Source organism: Carica papaya, chromosome 8 (assembly GCF_054855325.1).
Source record: "Carica papaya isolate Zhongbai chromosome 8, ASM5485532v1, whole genome shotgun sequence".
NCBI lineage: Eukaryota > Viridiplantae > Streptophyta > Magnoliopsida > Brassicales > Caricaceae > Carica > Carica papaya.
The window spans coordinates 18,038,638-18,056,454 of NC_142316.1; the positions used below are offsets into that span (position 1 = coordinate 18,038,638).

Consider the following 17,817-nt stretch of genomic DNA (forward strand, 5'->3'; position numbering starts at 1 on the left):
TACATACACTCCTTCTCCTTTCTTCCCCCTCCCGTCATTTGTTTCCTTGTGCGTTCACACTTCACCTCTCATTCTCGTTCTAATATCGATTAAAATGCCCCTGCTTCTTGACTCACATTTGCGTATAAACCAGTGGACCCTAGTTCTAGTCGCGCGTAACGTCGAACGACGCGTCAGAAAATAAAATTAGTGCGACACAAGGACTTCCCAGGAGGTCACCCATCCGAGTACTACTCTCGCCCAAGCACACTTAGCTGCGGAGTTCTGATGGGATCCGATGCATTAGTGATGGTATGATCGCACCTGTTTAATTTTGCACTTCAAATACATAAAGTCCTTCTCCTTTCTTCCCTCTCCCGTCATTTGTTTCCTTGTGCGTGCGCACTGCACCTCTCGTTCTCGTTCAAACATCAAGTAAAATGCCACGGCGTCGTGACTCACATTTGCGAATAAATCTGCGGACCATAATTAAAGTCGCGCGTAACGTCGAACCGCACATCTGAAAAAAAGAAAATGGGTGCAACACGAGAACTTCCCAGGAGGTAACCCATCATTGTACCACTTTCGCCAAAGCACACTTAACTGCGGAGTTCTGATGGGATCCGGTGCATTTGTGCTGGTGTGACCGCACCTGTTTAATTTCGTGCAGAAAATACATACACTCCTTCTTCCCTCCCCCCCTCCCATCATTTGTTTCCTTATGCGTTCACACTGCACCTCTCATTCTCGTTCTAATATCGATTAAAATGCCCCTGATTCTTGACTCACATTTGCGTATAAACCAGCGGACCATATTTCCAGTCGCGCGTAACGTCGAACGACCCATCTTAAAAAAAATTGTTGCGATACGAGGACTTCCCAAGAGGTCACCCATCCGAGTACTACTCTCGCCCAAGCACGCTTAAATGGAGAGTTCTGATGGGATCCAGTGCATTAGTGCTGGTATGATGCCACTTGTTTAATTTTGCGCTTGAAATACATACACTCCTTCCCTTTTCTTCATCCTCCCGTCATTTGTTTCCTTGTGCGTGCGCACTGCACCTCCCGTACTCGTTTTAATATCAAGTAAAATGCCACGGCGCCGTGACTCACATTTGCGAATAAACCTGCGGACAATAAATCAAGTCGCATGTAACGTCGAAAGAATCATCTACAAAAAGATGGGTGCAACACGAGGACCTCCCAAGAAAATGGGTAAAATATAAGGACTTCGCAGGAGGTCACCCATCCGAGTACTTTTCTTGCCCAAGCACCCTTAACTGCAGAGTTCTGAAAGAATCCGTTGCATTAGTGCTGGTATGATCCCTCATGTTTCATTCTGCACTGCAAATACATACACTCTTTCTCCTCCCATCCCCCCTCCCGTCATTTGTTTCCTTGTGCGTGCACTCTGCATCTCTCTTTCTTGTTCTAATATCAAGTAATATTCCCCGGCACCGTGACACACCTTTGCAAATGAACCAGCAGTTTATAATTCCATTCGCGCGTAACGTCAAACAACCAATCCGAAAAAAAATAGGTGCAACACGAGTGCTTCCCAAGTGGTCACCCATCCGAGTACTACCCTCGCCCAAGCACACTTAACTGCGGAGTTCTGATGGGATCCGGAGCTTTAGTGCTGGTATGATCGCACCTGTTTAATTTCGCGCTGCAAACACATACACTCCTTCTCCTTTCTTCCCCCTCCCGTCATTTGTTTCGTTGTGCCTTCACACTTCACCTCTCATTCTCGTTCTAATATCGATTAAAATGCCCCTGATTCTTGACTCACATTTGCGTATAAACCAGCGGACCCTAGTTCCAGACGCGCGTAACGTCGAACGACCCGTCTGAAAAAAAATTCGTGCGACACGAGGACTTCCCAAGAGGTCATCCATCCGAGTACTAATCTCGCCCAAACACACTTAACTGCAGAGTTCTGATGGGATCCGGGGCTTTAGTGCTGGTATGATCGCTCCTGTTTAGTTTCGCACTGCAAATACATACACTCCTCCTTTCTTCCCCCTCCCGTCATTTGTTTCCTTGTGCGTTCACACTTCACCTCTCATTCTCGTTCTAATATCGATTAAAATTCCCCTGCTTCTTGACTCACATTTGCGTATAAACCAGCGGACCCTAATTCCAGTTGCGCGTAACTTCGAACGACCCGTATGAAAAAAAATTGGTGCGACACGAGGACTTCCCAGGAGGTCACCCATCCGAGTACTACTCTCGCCCAAGCACACTTAACTGCGGAGTTCTGATGGGATCCGGCGCATTAGTGCTGGTATGATCACACCGGTTTAATTTCGCGCTGCAAATACATAAACTCCTTCTCCTTTCTTCCCCCTCCCGTCATTTCTTTCCTTGTGCGTGCGCACTGCACCTCCCGTGCTCGTTCTAATATCAAGTAAAATACTACGGTGTCGTGGCTCACATTTGCGAATAAACCTGAGAAGCATAATTCAAGTCGCGCGTAACGTCGAAAGAATCATCTGCAAAACGATGGGTGCAACACGAGGACCACCCAAGAAAATGGGTGAAATATAAGGACTTCGCAGGAGGTCACCCATCCGAGTACTTTTTCTCGCCCAAGCACCCTTAACTGCGGAGTTCTGATAGAATCGGTTGCATTAGTGCTAGTATGAACCCTCATGTTTTATTCTGCACTGCAAATACATACACTCTTTCTCCTTCCAACCCCCCTCCCGTCATTTGTTTCCTTCTGCGTGCACTCTGCATCTCTCTTTCTCGTTCTAATATCAAGTAATATGCCCCGGCACCGTGACTCACCTTTGCAAATGAACCAGTGATTTATAATTCCATTCGCGTGTAACGTCGAACAACCCATCCGAAAAAAAAAACAGGTACAACACGAGGGCTTCCCAGGTGGTGACCCATCCGAGTACTACTCTCGCCCAAGCACACAAAACTGCAGAGTTCTGATGGGATCCAGAGCTTTAGTGCTGGTATGATCGCACCTGTTTAATTTCGTGCTGCAAATACATACACTCCTTCTCCTTTCTTCTCCCTCCCGTCATTTGTTTCCTTGTGCGTTCACACTTGACCTCTCATTCTCTTTCTAATATCGATTAAAATGTCCCTGCTTCTTGACTCACATTTGCGTATAAACCAGCGGACCCTAGTTCCAGACGCGCGTAACGTCGAACGACCTGTCTGAAAAAAAATTAGTGCGACACGAGGACTTCCCAGGAGGTCACCCATCCGAGTACTAATCTCGCCCAAGCACACTTCACTGCGGAGTTCTGATGGGATCCGGTGCATTAGTGCTGGTATGATCGCACCTGTTTAATTTTGCGCTGCAAATACATAAATTCATTCCCCTTTCTTCCCCCTCCCGTCATTTGTTTCCTTGTGCGTGCGCACTGCACCTCCCGTTCTCGTTCTAATATCAAGTAAATAGCTACAGCGCCGTGACTCACATTTGTGAATAAACCTGAGGACCATAATTCAAGTCGCGCGTAACGTCGAAAGAATCATCTACAAAAAAATGGGTGCAACACGAGGACTTCACAAGAAAATGGGTGAAATATAAGGACTTCGCAGGAGGTAACCCATGCTAGTACTACTCTCGCCCAAGCACCCTTACATACATAGTTCTGATAGAATCCGTTGCATTAGTGCTGGTATGATCGCACCAGTTTAATTTCGCGCTGCAAATACAAAAACTCCATCTCCTTTCTTCCCCCTCCCGTCATTTGTTTCCTTGTGCGTGCGCACTGCACCTCTCGTTCTCGTTCAAATATAAAGTAAAATGCCACGGCCCCGTGACTCACATTTGCAAATAAATCTGCGGACCATAATTAAAGTCGCGCGTAACATCGAACGGCACATCTGAAAAAAAAAATAGGTGCAACACGAGAACTTCCCAGGAGGTAACCCATCATTGTACTACTTTCGCCAAAGCACACTTAACTGCGGAGTTCTGATGGGATCCGGTGCATTAGTGTTGGTGTGACCGCACCTGTTTAATTTCGTGCTGAAAATACATACACTCATTCTTCCCTCCCCCCCTCCCATCATTTGTTTCCTTGTGCGTTCACACTGCACCTCTCCTTCTCGTTCAAATATTGATTAAAATGCCCCTGATTCTTGACTCACATTTGCGTATAAACCAGCGGACCATAGTTCCAGTCACGCGTAATGTCGAACGACCCATCTGAAAAAAAATTATTACGATACGAGGACTTCCCAAGAGGTCACCCATCCGAGTACTACTCTCGCCCAAGCCCGCTTAACTGCAGAGTTCTGATGGGATCCAGTGAATTTGTGCTGGTATGATGCCACTTGTTTAATTTTGCGCTTCAAATACATACACTCCTTCTCTTTTCTTCCTCCTCCCGTATTTATTTCCTTGTGCGTGCGCACTGCACCTCCCATACTCGTTCTAATATCAAGTAAAATGCCACGGCGCCGTGACTCACATTTGCGAATAATCATGCGGACCATAAAGCAAGTCGCGCGTAACGTCGAAAGAATCATCTACAAAAAGATGGGTGCAACACGAGGACCTCCCAAGAAAATGGGTGAAATATAAGGACTTCGCAGGAGGTCAACCATCCGAGTACTTTTCTCGCCCAAGCACCCTTAACTGCGGAGTTCTGATAGAATCTGTTGCATTAGTGCTGGTATGATCCCTCATGCTTGATTCTGCACTGCAAATACATACACTCTTTCTCCTCCCATCCCCCCACCCGTCATTTGTTTCCTTGTGCGTGCACTCTGCACCTCTCTTTCTCGTTCTAATATCAAGTAATATGCCCCGGCACCGTGACTCACCTTTGCAAATGAAATAGTGGTTTATAATTCCATTCGCGCGTAACATCGAACAACCCATCCGAGAAAAAAATGGTGCAACACGAGGGCTTCCCAAGTGGTCACCCATCCGAGTACTACTCTCGCCCAAGCCCGCTTAACTGCAGAGTTCTGATGGGATCCGGTGCATTAGTGCTGGTATGATGCCACTTGTTTAATTTTGCGCTTCAAATACATACACTCCTTCTCTTTTCTTCCTCCTCCCGTCATTTATTTCCTTGTGCGTGCGCACTGCACCTCCCATACTCGTTCTAATATCAAGTAAAATACCACAGCGCCGTGACTCACATTTGCGAATAAACCTGAGGACCATAATACAAGTCGCGCGTAACGTCGAAAGAATCATCTGCAAAAAAATGGGTGCAACACGAGGACATCACAAGAAAATTTGTGAAATATAAGGACTTCGTAGGAGGTAACCCATGCTAGTACTACTTTCGCCCAAGCACCCTTACCTAAGGAGTTCTGATAGAATCCGTTGCATTAGTGCTGGTATGATCGCACCTGTTTCATTTCGTGCTTAAAATACATACACTCCTTCTCTTTCCCTCCCCCTCCCATCAATTGTTTCCTTGTGCGTTCACACTGCACCTCTCCTTCTCGTTCTAATATCGATTAAAATGCCCCTGCTTCTTGACTCACATTTGCGTATAAACCAACGGACCATAGTTCCAGTCGTGCGTAGCGTCGAACGACCCGTCTGAAAAAAAATTGGTGCGACACGAGGATTTACCAGGAGGTCACCCATCCGAGTACTACTCTCGCCCAAGCGCACTTAACTGCGGAGTTCTGATGGGATCTAGTGCATTAGTGCTGGTATGATCGCACCCGTTTAATTCCGCGCTGCAAATACATAAACTCCTTCTCATTTCCTCCCCCTCCCGTCATTTGTTTCCTTGTGCGTGCGCACTGCACCTCTTATTCTCGTTCAAATATCAAGTAAAATGCCACGGCGCCGTGACTCACATTTGCGAATAAATCTGCGGACCATAATTAAAGTCGCGAGTAACGTCGAACGGCACATCTGAAAAAAAGAAAAAGGGTGCAACACGAGAACTTCCCAGGAGGTAACCCATCATTGTACTACTTTCGCCAAAGCACACTTAACTGCGGAGTTCTGATGGGATCCGTTGCATTTGTGCTGGTATGATCGCACCCCTTTAATTCCGCGCTGCAAATACATAAACTCCTTCTCTTTTCTTCCCCCTCCCGTCATTTGTTTCCTTGTGCGTGCGCACTGCACCTCTCCTTCTCGTTCTAATATCAAGTAAAATGCTACGGTGCCGTGACTCAGATTTGCCAATAAACCTGAGGACCATAATTCAAGTCGCGCGTATCGTCGAAAGAATCATCTGCAAAAAAATGGGTGCAACACGAGGACTTCCTAAGAAAATGGGTGAAATATAAGGACTTCGCAGGAGGTCACCCATCCTAGAGCTACTCTCGCCCAAGCACCCTTAACTTGCGGAGTTCTGATAGAATTCGTTGCATTGGTGCTGGTATGATTGCTCATGTTTCATTCTGTGCTGCAAATACATACACTTTTTCTCCCTCCATCCCCCCTCCCGTCATTTGTTTCCTTGTGCGTGCACTCTGCATCTCTCCTTCTCGTTCTAATATCGATTAAAATGCCCCTGCTTCTTGACTCACATTTGCGTATAAACCAGTGGACCCTAGTTCCAGTCGCTCGTAACGTCGAATGACCCGTCTGAAAAAAAAATTAGTGCGACACGGGGACTTCCCAAGAGGTCACCCATCCGAGTACTACACTCGCCCAAGCACACTTAACTGCGGAGTTCTGATGGGATCCGGTGCAATAGTGCTGGTATGATCGCACGCGTTTAATTTTGCGCTGCAAATACATAAACTCTTTCTCCTTCCATCCCCCCTCCCGTCATTTGTTTCCTTGTGCGTGCACTCTGCGTCTCTCTTTCTTGTTCTAATATCAAGGAATATGTCCGGCACCGTGACTCACATTTGCGAATAAATCTGCGGACCATAATTAAAGTCGCACGTAACGTCGAACGGCACATCTGAAGAAAAGAAAATGGGTGCAACACGAGAACATCCCAGGAGGTAACCCATCATTGTACTACTTTCGCCAAAGCACACTTAACTGCGGAGTTCTGATGGGATCCGGTGCATTTGTGCTGGTGTGACCGCACCTGTTTAATTTCGTGCTGAAAATACATACGCTCCTTCTTCCCTCCCCCCCTCCCATCTTTTGTTTTCTTGTGCGTTCACACTGCACCTCTCCTTCTCGTTCGAATATTGATTAAAATGCCCCTGATTCTTGACTCACATTTGCGTATAAACCAGCGGACCATAGTTCCAGTCGCGCGTAACGTCGAACGACCCATCTAAAAAAAAATTATTACGATACGAGGACTTCCCAAGAGGTCACCCATCCGAGTACTACACTAGCCCAAAACACTTAACTGCAGAGTTCTGATGGGATCCAGTGCATTAGTGCTGGTATGATACCACTTGTTTAATTTTGCGCTTCAAATACATACACTCATTCTCTTTTCTTCCTCCTCCCGTCATTTATTTCCTTGTGCGTGCGCACTGCACCTCCCATACTCGTTCTAATATCAAGTAAAATGCCATGGCGCCGTGACTCACATTTGCGAATAAACCTGCAGACCATAAATCAAGTCGCGCGTAACGTCGAAAGAATCATCTACAAAAAGATGGGTGCAACACGAGGACCTCCCAAGAAAATGGGCGAAATATAAGGACTTCGCAGGAGGTCACCCATCCGAGTACTTTTCTCGCCCAAGCACCCTTAACTACGGAGTTCTGATAGAATCCGTTGCATTAGTGCTGGTATGATCCCTCATGTTTCATTCTACACTGCAAATACATACACTCTTTCTCCGCCCATCCCCCCTCCCGTCATTTGTTTCCTTGTGGGTGCACTCTGCATCTCTCTTTCTCGTTCTAATATAAAGTAATATGCCCCGGCACCGTGACTCACCTTTGCAAATGAACCAGTGGTTTATAATTCCATTCGCGCGTAACGTCGAACAACCCATCCGAAAAAAAATAGGTGCAACACGAGTGCTTCCCAAGTGGTCACCCATCCGAGTACTACCCTCGCCCAAGCACACTTAACTGCGGAGTTCTGATGGGATCCGGAGCTTTAGTGCTGGTATGATCGCACCAGTTTAATTTCGCGCTGCAAATACATACACTCCTTCTCCTATCTTCCCTTTCCGTCATTTGTTTCCTTGTGCGTTCACACTTCACCTCTAATTCTCGTTCTAATATCAATTAAAATGCCCCTGCTCCTTGACTCACATTTGCGTATAAACCAGTGAACCCTAGTTCCAGTCATGCGTAACGTCGAATTTTCCGTCTGAAAAAAAAAATTTGTGTGACACGAGGACTTCCCAGGAGGTCACACATACGAGTACTAATCTCGCCCAAGCACACTTCACTGCGGAGTTCTGATGGGATTCGGTGCATTAGTGCTGGTATGATCGCACTTGTTCAATTTTGCGCTGCAACTATATAAACTCCTTCTACTTTATTCCCCCTCCCGTCATTTGTTTCCTTGTGCGTTCGCACTGCACTTCCCGTTCTCGTTCTAATATCAAGTAAAATGCTACAGCGTCGTGACTCACATTTGTGAATAAACCTGAGGACCATAATTCAAGTCGCGCGTAACGTCGAAAGAATCATCTGCAAAAAAATGGGTGCAACACGAGGACTTCCCAAGTGGTCACCCATCCGAGTACTACTCTCGCCCAAGCACACTTAACTGCGGAGTTATGATGGGATCTGTTGTATTAGTGCTGGTATGATCACACCTGATTAATTTCGCGCTGCAAATACAAAAACTCCTTCTCCTTTCTTCCCCCTCCCGTCATTTGTATCCTTGTGCGTTAACACTTCACCTCTCATTCTCGTTCTAATATCGATTAAAATGCCCCTGCTTATTGACTCACATTTGCGTATAAACCAGCGGACCCTAGTTCCAGACGCGCATAACGTCGAACGACCCGTCTGAAAAAAAATTGGTGCGACACGAGGACTTCCCAGGAGGTCACGCATCCGAGTACTAATCTCGCCCAAGCACACTTAACTGCAGAGTTCTGATGGGATCCGGTGCAATAGTGCTGGTATGATCGCACCCGTTTAATTTTGCGCTTCTATTACATAAACTCATTCCCCTTTCTTCCCCCACCCGTCATTTGTTTCCTTGTGCGTGCGCACTGCACCTCCCGTTCTCGTTCTAATTTCAAGTAAAATGCCACGGCGCCGTGACTCACATTTGCTAATAAACCTGAGGACCATAATTCAAGTCGCGCGTAACGTCGAAAGAATCATCTGCAAAAAAATGGGTGCAACACGAGGACTTCACAAGAAAATGGGTGAGATATAAGAACTTCGCAGGAGGTAACCCATGCTAGTACTACTCTCGCCCAAGCACCCTTACCTACGGAGTTCTGATAGAATTCGTTGCATTAGTGCTGGTATGATCGCACCTGTTTCATTTCTTGCTGAAAATACATACACTCCTTCTCCTTCCTTCCCCCTCCCATCAATTGTTTCCTTGTGCGTTCACACTGCACCTCTCCTTCTCGTTCTAATATGGATTAAAATGCCCCTGCTTCTTGACTCACATTTGCGTATAAACCAGCGGACCCTAGTTCCAGTCGCGCGTAACGTCGAACGACCCGTCTGAAAAAAAATTGGTGCGACACGAGGACTTCCCAGGAGGTCACCAATCCGAGTACTACTCTCGTCAAAGCACACTTAACTGCGGAGTTCTGACGGAATCCAGTGCATTAGTGCTGGTATGATCGCACACGTTAAATTCCGCGCTGCAAATACATAAACTCCTTCTCCTTTCTTCCCCCTCCCGTCATTTGTTTCCTTGTGCGTGCGCACTGCCCCTCCCGTGCTCCTTCTAATATAAAGTAAAATGCTACGGTGCCGTGACTCACATTTGCGAATAAACCTGAGGACCATAATTCAAGTCGCGCGTATCGTCGAAAGAATCATCTGCAAAAAAATGGGTGGAACACGAGGACTTCCTAAGAAAATTGGTGAAATATAAGGACTTCGCATGAGGTCACCCATCCTAGTGCTACTCTCGCCCAAGCACCCTTAACTTGCGGAGTTCTGATAGAATCCGTTGCATTGGTGCTGGTATGATCGCTTATGTTTCATTCTGCGCTGCAAATACATACACTTTTTCTCCCTCATCCCCCCTCCCGTCAATTGTTTCCTTGTGCGTGCACTCTGCATCTCTCCTTCTCGTTCTAATATCGATTAAAATGCCCCTGCTTCTTGACTCACATTTGCGTATAAACCAGTGGACCCTAGTTCCAGTCGCGCGTAACGTCGAACGACCCGTCTGAAAAAAAAATTAGTGCGACACGAGGACTTCCCAAGAGGTCACCCATCCGAGTACTACTCTCGCCCAAGCAGACTTAACTGCGGAGTTCTGATGGGATCCGGTGCATTAGTGCTGGTATGATCGCACATGTTTAATTTTGCGCTGCAAATACATAAACTCCTTCTCATTTCTTCTCCCTCCCGTCATTTGTTTCCTTGTGCGTGCACACTGCACCTCTCGTTCTCGTTCAAATATCAAATAAAATGCCACGACACCGTGACTCACATTTGCTAATAAATCTGCGGACCATAATTAAAGTCGCGCGTAACGTCGAATGGCACATCTGAAAAAAAGAAAATGGATGCAACACGAGAACTTCCCACGATGTAACCCATAATTGTACTACTTTCGCCAAAGCACACTTGACAGCGGAGTTCTGATGGGATCCGGTGCATTTGTGCTGGTATGATCGCACCTGTTTAATTTCGCACTGCAAATACATACACTCATTCCCCTTTCTTCCCCCTCCCGTCATTTGTTTCCTTTTACGTGCGCACTGCACCTCCCGCTCTCGTTCTAATATCAAGTAAAATGCCACGGCGCCGTGACTCACATTTGCGAATAAACCTGAGGACCATAATTCAAATCGCGCGTAACGTCGAAAGAATCATCTGCAAAAAAATGGGTGCAACACGAGGACTTCACAAGAAAATGGGTGAAATATAAGGACTTCGCAGGAGGTAACCCATGCTAGTACTACTCTCGCCCAAGCACCCTTACCTACGGAGTTCTGATAGAATCCGTTGCATTAGTGCTGGTATGATCGCACCTGTTTCATTTCGTGCTGAAAATACATACACTCCCTCTCCTTCCCTCCCCCTCCCATCGATTGTTTCCTTGTGCGTTCATACTGCACCTCTTCTTCTCGTTCTAATATCGATTAAAATGCCCCTGCTTCTTGACTCACATTTGCGTATAAACCAGCGGACCCTAGTTCCAGTCGCGCGTAACGTCGAACGACCCGTCTGAAAAAAAATTGGTGCGACACGAGGACTTGCCAGGAGGTCACCCATCTGAGTACTACTCTCGCCCAAGCACACTTAACTGCGGAGTTCTGACGGGATCCGGTGCATTTGTGCTGGTATGATCGCACCCGTTTAATTCCGCGCTGCAAATACATAAACTCCTTCTCCTTTCTTCCTCCTCCTGTCATTTGTTTCCTTATGCGTGCGCACTGCACCTCCCGTGCTCCTTCTAATATAAAGTAAAATGCTACGGTGCCGTGACTCACATTTGTGAATAAACCTGAGGACCATAATTCAAGTTGCGCGTATAGTCGAAAGAATCATCTGCAAAAAAATGGGTGCAACACGAGGACTTCCTAAGAAAATGGGTGAAATATAAGGACTTCGCATGAGGTAACCCATTCTAGTGCTACTCTCGCCCAAGCACCCTTAACTTGCGGAGTTCTGATAGAATCCGTTGCATTGGTGCTGGTATGATTGCTTATGTTTCATTCTGCGCTGCAAATACATACACTTTTTCTCCCTCATCCCCCCTCCCGTCAATTGTTTCCTTGTGCGTGCACTCTGCATCTCTCCTTCTCGTTCTAATATCGATTAAAATGCCCCTGCTTTTTGACTCACATTTGCGTATAAACCAGTGGACCCTAGTTCCAGTCGCGCGTAACGTCGAACGACCCGTCTGAAAAAAAAATTAGTGCGACACGAGGACTTCCCAAGAGGTCAACCATGCGAGTACTAATCTCGCCCAAGCACACTTAACTGCGGAGTTCTGACGGGATCCGGTGCATTAGTTCTGGTATGATCGCACCCGTTTAATTCCACACTGCAAATACATAAACTCCTTCTCCTTTCTTCCCCCTCCCGTCATTTGTTTCCTTGTGCGTGCGCACTGCACCTCCCCTGCTCGTTCTAATATCAAGTAAAATGCTACGGTGCCATGACTCACATTTGCGAATAAACCTGAGGACAATAATTCAACTTGCGCGTATCGTCGAAAGAATCATCTGCAAAAAAATGGGTGCAACACGAGGACTTCCTAAGAAAATGGGTGAAATATAAGGACTTCGCAGGAAGTCACCCATCCTAGTGCTACTCTCGCCCAAGCACCTTTAACTTGCGGAGTTCTGATAGAATCCGTTGCATTGGTGCTGGTATGATTGCTCATGTTTCATTCTGCGATGCGAATACATATACTTTTTCTACCTCCATCCCCCCTCCCGTCATTTGTTTCCTTGTGCGTGCACTCTGCATCTCTCTTTCTCGTTCTAATATCGATTAAAATGCCCCTGCTTCTTGACTCACATTTGCGTATAAACCAGTGGACCCTTGTTCCAGTCGCGCGTAACGTCGAACGACCCGTCGGAAAAAAAAATTAGTGCGGCACGAGGACTTCCCAAGAGGTAACCCATTTGAGTACTACTCTTGCCCAAGCACACTTAACTGCGGAGTTCTGATGGAATCCGGTGCATTAGTGCTGGTATGATCGAACCTGTTTAATTTCGCGCTGCAAATACATAAACTCCTTCTCCTTTATTCCCCCTCCCGTCATTTGTTTCCTTGTGCGTGCGCACTGCACCTCTCGTTCTCGCTCAAATATCAAGTAAAATCCCACGGCGCCGTGACTCACATTTGCGAATAAATCTGCGGACCATAATTAAAGTCGCGCGAAAGGTCAAACGGCACATCTGAAAAAAAAAAAATTGGTGCAACACGAGAACTTTCCAGGAGGTAACCCATCATTGTACTACTTTCACCAAAGCACACTTAACTGCGGAGTTCTGATGGGATCCGGTGCATTTGTGCTGGTGTGACCGCGCCTGTTTAATTTCGTGCTAAAAATACATACACTCCTTCTTCCCTCCCTCCCTCCCATCATTTGTTTCCTTGTGCGTTCACACTGCATATCTCCTTCTCGTTCTAATATCGATTAAAATTCCCCTCATTCTTGACTCACATTTACGTATAAACCAGCGGACCAAAGGTCCAGTCGCGCGTAATGTCGAACGACCCATCTGAAAAAAAATTGTTGCGATACGAGGACTTCCCAAGAGGTCACCCATCCGAGTACTACACTCGCCCAAGCACACTTAACTGCAGAGTTCTGATTGGATCTAGTGCATTAGTGCTGGTATGATGCCATTTGTTTAATTTTGCGCTTCAAATACATACACTCCTTCTCTTTTCTTCCTTCTCCCGTCATTTGTTTCCTTGTGCTTGCGCACTGCACCTCCCGTTCTCGTTCACATATCAAGTAAAATGTCACGGCATCGTGACTCACATTTGCGAATAAACCTGAGGACCATAAATCAAGTCGCGCGTAACGTCGAAAGAATTATCTGCAAAAAGATGGGTGCAACACGAGGACCTCCCAAGAAAATGGGTGAAATATAAGGACTTCGCAGGAGGTCACCCATCCGAGTACTTTTCTCACCCAAGCACCCTTAACTGCGGAGTTCTGATAGAATCCGTTGCATTAGTGCTGGTATGATCGCACCTGTTTTATTTCGTGCTGAAAATACATACACTCCCTCTCCTTCCCTCCCCCTCCCATCGATTGTTTCCTTGTGCGTTCACACTGCACCTCTTCTTCTCGTTCTAATATCGATTAAAATGCCCCTGCTTCTTGACTCACATTTGCGTATAAACCAGCGGACCCTAGTTCCAGTCGCGCGTAAAGTCGAACGACATATCTGAAAAAAAATTGTTGCGATACGAGGACTTCCCAGGAGGTCACCCATCCGAGTACTACTCTCGCCCAAGCACAGTTAACTGCGGAGTTCTGATGGGATCCGGTGCATTTGTGCTGGTATGATAGAACCCGTTTAATTTCGCGCTGCAAATACATAAATTCCTTCTCCTTTCTTCCCCCTCCCGTCATTTGTTTCCTTGTGCGTGCGCACTGCACCTCCCGTGCTCGTTCTAATATAAAGTAAAATGCTACGGTGCCGTGACTCACATTTGCGAATAAACCTGAGGACCATAATTCAAGTCGCGCGTATCGTCGAAAGAATCATCTGCAACACAATGGGTGAAACACGAGGACTTCCTAAGAAAATGGGTGAAATATAAGGACTTCGCAGGAGGTCACCCATCCTAGTGCTACTCTCGCCCAAACACCCTTAACTTGCGGAGTTCTGATTGAACCCGTTGCATTGGTGCTGGTATGATTGCTCATGTTTCATTCTGCGCTGCAAATACATACACTTTTTCTCCCTCCATCCCCCCTCCCTTCATTTGTTTCCTTGTGCATACACTCTGCATCTCTCCTTCTCGTTCTAATATCAAGTAATATGCCCCGGCACCGTGACTCACCTTTACAAATGAACTAGCGGTTTATAATTCCATTCGCGCGTAACGTCGAACAACCCATCCGAAAAAAAATATGTGCAACACGAGGGCTTCCCAGGTGGTCACCCATCCAAGTACTACCCTCGCCCAAGCACACTTAACTGCGGAGTTCTGATGGGATCCGGGGCTTTAGTGCTGGTATGATCGAACTTGTTTAATTTCGCGCTGCAAATACATACACTCTATCTCCTTTCTTCCCCCTCCCGTCATTTGTTTCCTTGTGCGTTCACACTTCACCTCTCATTCTCGTTCTAATATCGATTAAAATGACCCTGCTTCTTGACTCACATTTGCGTATAAACCAGCGGACCCCAGTTCCAGTCGCGCGTAACGTCGAACGACCCGTCTGAAAAAAAATTTGTGCGACACAAGGACTTCCCAGGAGGTCACCCATCCGAGTACTAATCTCGCCCAAGCACACTTCACTACGAAGTTCTGATGGGATCCGATGCATTAGTGCTGGTATGATCGCACCAGTTTAATTTCGCGCTGCAAATACATAAACTCATTCCCCTTTCTTCCCCCTCCCGTCATTTGTTTCCTTGTGCGTGCGCACTGCACCTCCCGTTCTCGTTCTAATATAAAGTAAAATGCTAAAGCGTCGTGAATCACATTTGCGAATAAACCTGAGGACCATAATTCAAGTCGCGCGTAACATCGAAAGAATCATCTGCAAAAAAATGGGTGCAACACGAGAACATCACAAGAAAATGGGTGAAATATAAGGACTTCGCAGGAGGTAACCCATGCTAGTACTACTCTCGCCCAAGCACCCTTACCTACGGAGTTCTGATAGAATCCGTTGCATTAGTGCTGGTATGATTGCACCTGTTTCATTTCGTGCTGAAAATACATACACTCCTTCTCTTTCCCTCCCCCTCCCATCAATTGTTTCCTTGTGCGTTCACACTGCACCTCTCCTTCTCGTTCTAATATCGATTAAAATGCCCCTGCTTCTTGACTCACATTTGCGGATAAACCAGCGGACACTAGTTCTAGTCGTGCGTAACTTCGAACGACCCGTCTGAAAAAAAATTTGTGCGACACGAGGACTTCCCAGGAGGTCACCCATCTGAGTACTACTCTCGCCCAAGCACACTTAACTGCGGAGTTCTGACGGGATCTGGTGCATTTGTGCTGGTATGATCGCACCCGTTTAATTCTGCGCTGCAAATGCATAAACTCCTTCTCCTTTCTTCCCCCTCCCGTCATTTGTCTCCTTGTGCGTGCGCACTGCACCTCCCGTGCTCGTTCTAATATAAAGTAAAATGCTACGGTTCCGTGACTCACATTAGCGAATAAACCTGAGGACCATAATTCAAGTCGGGAGTATCGTCGAAAGAATCATCTGCAAAAAAATGGGTGCAACACGAGGACTTCCTAAGAAAATGGGTGAAATATAAGGACTTCGCAAGAGGTCACCCATCCTAGTGCTACTCTCGCCCAATGATCCTTAACTTGCGGAGTTCTGATAGAATCCGTTGCATTGGTGCTGGTATGATTGCTCATGTTTCATTCTGCGCTGCAAATACATACACTTTTTCTCCCTCCATCCCCCCTCCCGTCATTTGTTTCCTTGTGCGTGCACTCTGCATCTCTCCTTCTTGTTCTAATATCGATTAAAATGTCCCTGCTTCTTGACTCACATTTGCGTATAAACCAGTGGACCCTAGTTCCAGTCGCGCGTAACGTCGAACCACCCGTCTGAAAAAAAAAATTAGTGCGACACGAGAACTTCCCAGGAGGTCACCCATCTTAGTACTACTCTCGCCCAAGCACACTTAACTGCTGAGTTCTGATGGGATCCGGTGCATTAGTGCTGGTATGATCGCACCTATTTAATGTTGCGCTGCAAATACATAAACTCCTCCTTTCTTCCCCCTCTCGTCATTTATTTCCTTTTGCGTGCGCACTGCACCTCCCGTTCTCGTTCAAATATCAAGTAAAATGCCACGGCGCTGTGACTCACATTTGCGAATAAATCTGCGGAACATAATTAATGTCGCGCGTAACGTCGAACGGCACATCTGAAAAAAAGAAAATGGGTGCAACATGAGAACTTCCCAGGAGGTAACCCATCATTGTACTACTTTCGTCAAAGCACACTTAACTGCGAAGTTCTGATGGGATCCGGTGCATTTGTGCTGGTGTTAGCGCACCTGTTTAATTTCGGGCTGAAAATACATACACTCCTTCTTCCCTCCCCCCTCCTATCATTTGTTTCCTTGTGCATTCACACTGCACCTCTCCTTCTCGTTCGAATATCGATAAAAATGCCACAGATTCTTGACTCACATTTGCGTATAAACCAGCAGATTATAGTTCCAGTCGCACGTAACGTCGAACGACCCGTGTAAAAAAAAATTGGTGCGACACGAGGACTTCCCAAGAGGTCACCCATCCGAGTACTGCTATCGCCCAAGCACACTTAACTGCTAAGTTCTGATGGGATCCGGGGCATTAGTGATGGTATGACCGCACCCGTTTAATTCCGCGCTGCAAATACATAAACTCCTTCTCCTTTCTTCCCCCTCCCGTCATTTGTTTCCTTGTGCGTGCGCACTGCACCTCTCGTTCTCGTTCAAATATCAAGTAAAATACAACGGCGCTGTGACTCACATTTGCGAATAAATCTGCGGACCATAATTAAAGTCGCGCGTAACGTCGAACGGCACATCTGAAAAAAAGAAAACGGGTGCAACACGAGAACTTCCCAGGAGGTAACCCATCATTGTACTACTTTCGCCAAAGCACACTTAACTGCGGAGTTCTGATGGGATCCGGTGCATTTGTGCTGGTGTGACCGCACCTGTTTATTTTCGTGCTGAAAATACATACACTCCTTCTTTCCTCCCCCCTCCCATCATTTGTTTCCTTTTGCGTTCACACTGCACCTCTTCTTCTTGTTCTAATATCGATAGAAATGCCCCTGATTCTTGACTCACATTTGCGTATAAACCAGCGGACCATAGTTCCAGTCGCACCTAACGTCGAACGACCCATCTGAAAAAAAAAATTGTTGGGATACGAGGACTTCCCAAGAGGTCACCCATCCGAGTACTACTCTCGCCCAAGCACACTTAACTGCAGAGTTCTCATGGGATCCAGTGCAGTAGTGCTGGTATGATGCCACTTGTATAATTTTGCGCTTCAAATACATACACTCATTCTCGTTTCTTCCTCATCCCGTCATTTGTTTCCTTGTGCGTGCGCACTGCACCTCCCGTACTCGTTCTAATATCAAGTAAAATGCCACGGCGCCGTGACTCACATTTGCAA

General features: G+C 46.6%; 10 non-coding genes and 26 pseudogenes across 10 annotated transcripts; all 36 read right to left on the reverse strand.

Moving 5' to 3' along the window:
• Nucleotides 1-186: 186 nt before the first annotated feature.
• On the reverse strand, nt 187-305 carry LOC148246742 (5S ribosomal RNA; annotated as a pseudogene).
• Nucleotides 306-514: 209 nt separating this feature from the next.
• On the reverse strand, nt 515-633 carry LOC148246743 (5S ribosomal RNA; annotated as a pseudogene).
• A 204-nt stretch (nt 634-837) lies between these two features.
• LOC148246744 (5S ribosomal RNA) lies at nt 838-955 on the reverse strand (annotated as a pseudogene).
• A 561-nt stretch (nt 956-1,516) lies between these two features.
• LOC148246745 (5S ribosomal RNA) lies at nt 1,517-1,635 on the reverse strand. The gene has a single exon (XR_015815727.1). It is a non-coding gene; the product is annotated as a 5S ribosomal RNA (ribosomal RNA).
• Nucleotides 1,636-1,840: 205 nt separating this feature from the next.
• On the reverse strand, nt 1,841-1,959 carry LOC148246746 (5S ribosomal RNA; annotated as a pseudogene).
• A 202-nt stretch (nt 1,960-2,161) lies between these two features.
• LOC148246747 (5S ribosomal RNA) lies at nt 2,162-2,280 on the reverse strand. The gene has a single exon (XR_015814325.1). It is a non-coding gene; the product is annotated as a 5S ribosomal RNA (ribosomal RNA).
• A 563-nt stretch (nt 2,281-2,843) lies between these two features.
• On the reverse strand, nt 2,844-2,962 carry LOC148246748 (5S ribosomal RNA; annotated as a pseudogene).
• A 205-nt stretch (nt 2,963-3,167) lies between these two features.
• LOC148246749 (5S ribosomal RNA) lies at nt 3,168-3,286 on the reverse strand. The gene has a single exon (XR_015814269.1). It is a non-coding gene; the product is annotated as a 5S ribosomal RNA (ribosomal RNA).
• A 561-nt stretch (nt 3,287-3,847) lies between these two features.
• On the reverse strand, nt 3,848-3,966 carry LOC148246750 (5S ribosomal RNA; annotated as a pseudogene).
• A 204-nt stretch (nt 3,967-4,170) lies between these two features.
• On the reverse strand, nt 4,171-4,288 carry LOC148246751 (5S ribosomal RNA; annotated as a pseudogene).
• Nucleotides 4,289-4,848: 560 nt separating this feature from the next.
• On the reverse strand, nt 4,849-4,967 carry LOC148246752 (5S ribosomal RNA; annotated as a pseudogene).
• A 559-nt stretch (nt 4,968-5,526) lies between these two features.
• On the reverse strand, nt 5,527-5,645 carry LOC148246753 (5S ribosomal RNA; annotated as a pseudogene).
• A 209-nt stretch (nt 5,646-5,854) lies between these two features.
• On the reverse strand, nt 5,855-5,973 carry LOC148246754 (5S ribosomal RNA; annotated as a pseudogene).
• Nucleotides 5,974-6,535: 562 nt separating this feature from the next.
• On the reverse strand, nt 6,536-6,654 carry LOC148246755 (5S ribosomal RNA). Its single transcript, XR_015815387.1, has one exon. It is a non-coding gene; the product is annotated as a 5S ribosomal RNA (ribosomal RNA).
• A 209-nt stretch (nt 6,655-6,863) lies between these two features.
• Nucleotides 6,864-6,982, reverse strand: LOC148246756 (5S ribosomal RNA; annotated as a pseudogene).
• Nucleotides 6,983-7,864: 882 nt separating this feature from the next.
• On the reverse strand, nt 7,865-7,983 carry LOC148246757 (5S ribosomal RNA). The gene has a single exon (XR_015814333.1). It is a non-coding gene; the product is annotated as a 5S ribosomal RNA (ribosomal RNA).
• Nucleotides 7,984-8,189: 206 nt separating this feature from the next.
• On the reverse strand, nt 8,190-8,308 carry LOC148246758 (5S ribosomal RNA; annotated as a pseudogene).
• Nucleotides 8,309-8,513: 205 nt separating this feature from the next.
• LOC148246759 (5S ribosomal RNA) lies at nt 8,514-8,632 on the reverse strand (annotated as a pseudogene).
• A 205-nt stretch (nt 8,633-8,837) lies between these two features.
• On the reverse strand, nt 8,838-8,956 carry LOC148246760 (5S ribosomal RNA; annotated as a pseudogene).
• Nucleotides 8,957-9,515: 559 nt separating this feature from the next.
• Nucleotides 9,516-9,634, reverse strand: LOC148246761 (5S ribosomal RNA; annotated as a pseudogene).
• Nucleotides 9,635-10,195: 561 nt separating this feature from the next.
• LOC148246762 (5S ribosomal RNA) lies at nt 10,196-10,314 on the reverse strand. Its single transcript, XR_015815269.1, has one exon. It is a non-coding gene; the product is annotated as a 5S ribosomal RNA (ribosomal RNA).
• Nucleotides 10,315-10,523: 209 nt separating this feature from the next.
• Nucleotides 10,524-10,642, reverse strand: LOC148246763 (5S ribosomal RNA; annotated as a pseudogene).
• Nucleotides 10,643-11,201: 559 nt separating this feature from the next.
• Nucleotides 11,202-11,320, reverse strand: LOC148246764 (5S ribosomal RNA). The gene has a single exon (XR_015814776.1). It is a non-coding gene; the product is annotated as a 5S ribosomal RNA (ribosomal RNA).
• Nucleotides 11,321-11,881: 561 nt separating this feature from the next.
• Nucleotides 11,882-12,000, reverse strand: LOC148246765 (5S ribosomal RNA; annotated as a pseudogene).
• A 562-nt stretch (nt 12,001-12,562) lies between these two features.
• Nucleotides 12,563-12,681, reverse strand: LOC148246766 (5S ribosomal RNA; annotated as a pseudogene).
• A 209-nt stretch (nt 12,682-12,890) lies between these two features.
• LOC148246767 (5S ribosomal RNA) lies at nt 12,891-13,009 on the reverse strand (annotated as a pseudogene).
• Nucleotides 13,010-13,213: 204 nt separating this feature from the next.
• On the reverse strand, nt 13,214-13,331 carry LOC148246768 (5S ribosomal RNA; annotated as a pseudogene).
• A 236-nt stretch (nt 13,332-13,567) lies between these two features.
• Nucleotides 13,568-13,686, reverse strand: LOC148246769 (5S ribosomal RNA; annotated as a pseudogene).
• Nucleotides 13,687-13,891: 205 nt separating this feature from the next.
• On the reverse strand, nt 13,892-14,010 carry LOC148246770 (5S ribosomal RNA; annotated as a pseudogene).
• A 561-nt stretch (nt 14,011-14,571) lies between these two features.
• On the reverse strand, nt 14,572-14,690 carry LOC148246771 (5S ribosomal RNA). The gene has a single exon (XR_015815103.1). It is a non-coding gene; the product is annotated as a 5S ribosomal RNA (ribosomal RNA).
• Nucleotides 14,691-14,895: 205 nt separating this feature from the next.
• LOC148246772 (5S ribosomal RNA) lies at nt 14,896-15,014 on the reverse strand (annotated as a pseudogene).
• A 559-nt stretch (nt 15,015-15,573) lies between these two features.
• LOC148246773 (5S ribosomal RNA) lies at nt 15,574-15,692 on the reverse strand. Its single transcript, XR_015815073.1, has one exon. It is a non-coding gene; the product is annotated as a 5S ribosomal RNA (ribosomal RNA).
• A 563-nt stretch (nt 15,693-16,255) lies between these two features.
• Nucleotides 16,256-16,374, reverse strand: LOC148246774 (5S ribosomal RNA). The gene has a single exon (XR_015814275.1). It is a non-coding gene; the product is annotated as a 5S ribosomal RNA (ribosomal RNA).
• Nucleotides 16,375-16,902: 528 nt separating this feature from the next.
• LOC148246775 (5S ribosomal RNA) lies at nt 16,903-17,021 on the reverse strand (annotated as a pseudogene).
• Nucleotides 17,022-17,230: 209 nt separating this feature from the next.
• Nucleotides 17,231-17,349, reverse strand: LOC148246776 (5S ribosomal RNA; annotated as a pseudogene).
• A 205-nt stretch (nt 17,350-17,554) lies between these two features.
• Nucleotides 17,555-17,673, reverse strand: LOC148246777 (5S ribosomal RNA; annotated as a pseudogene).
• Nucleotides 17,674-17,817: the final 144 nt, after the last annotated feature.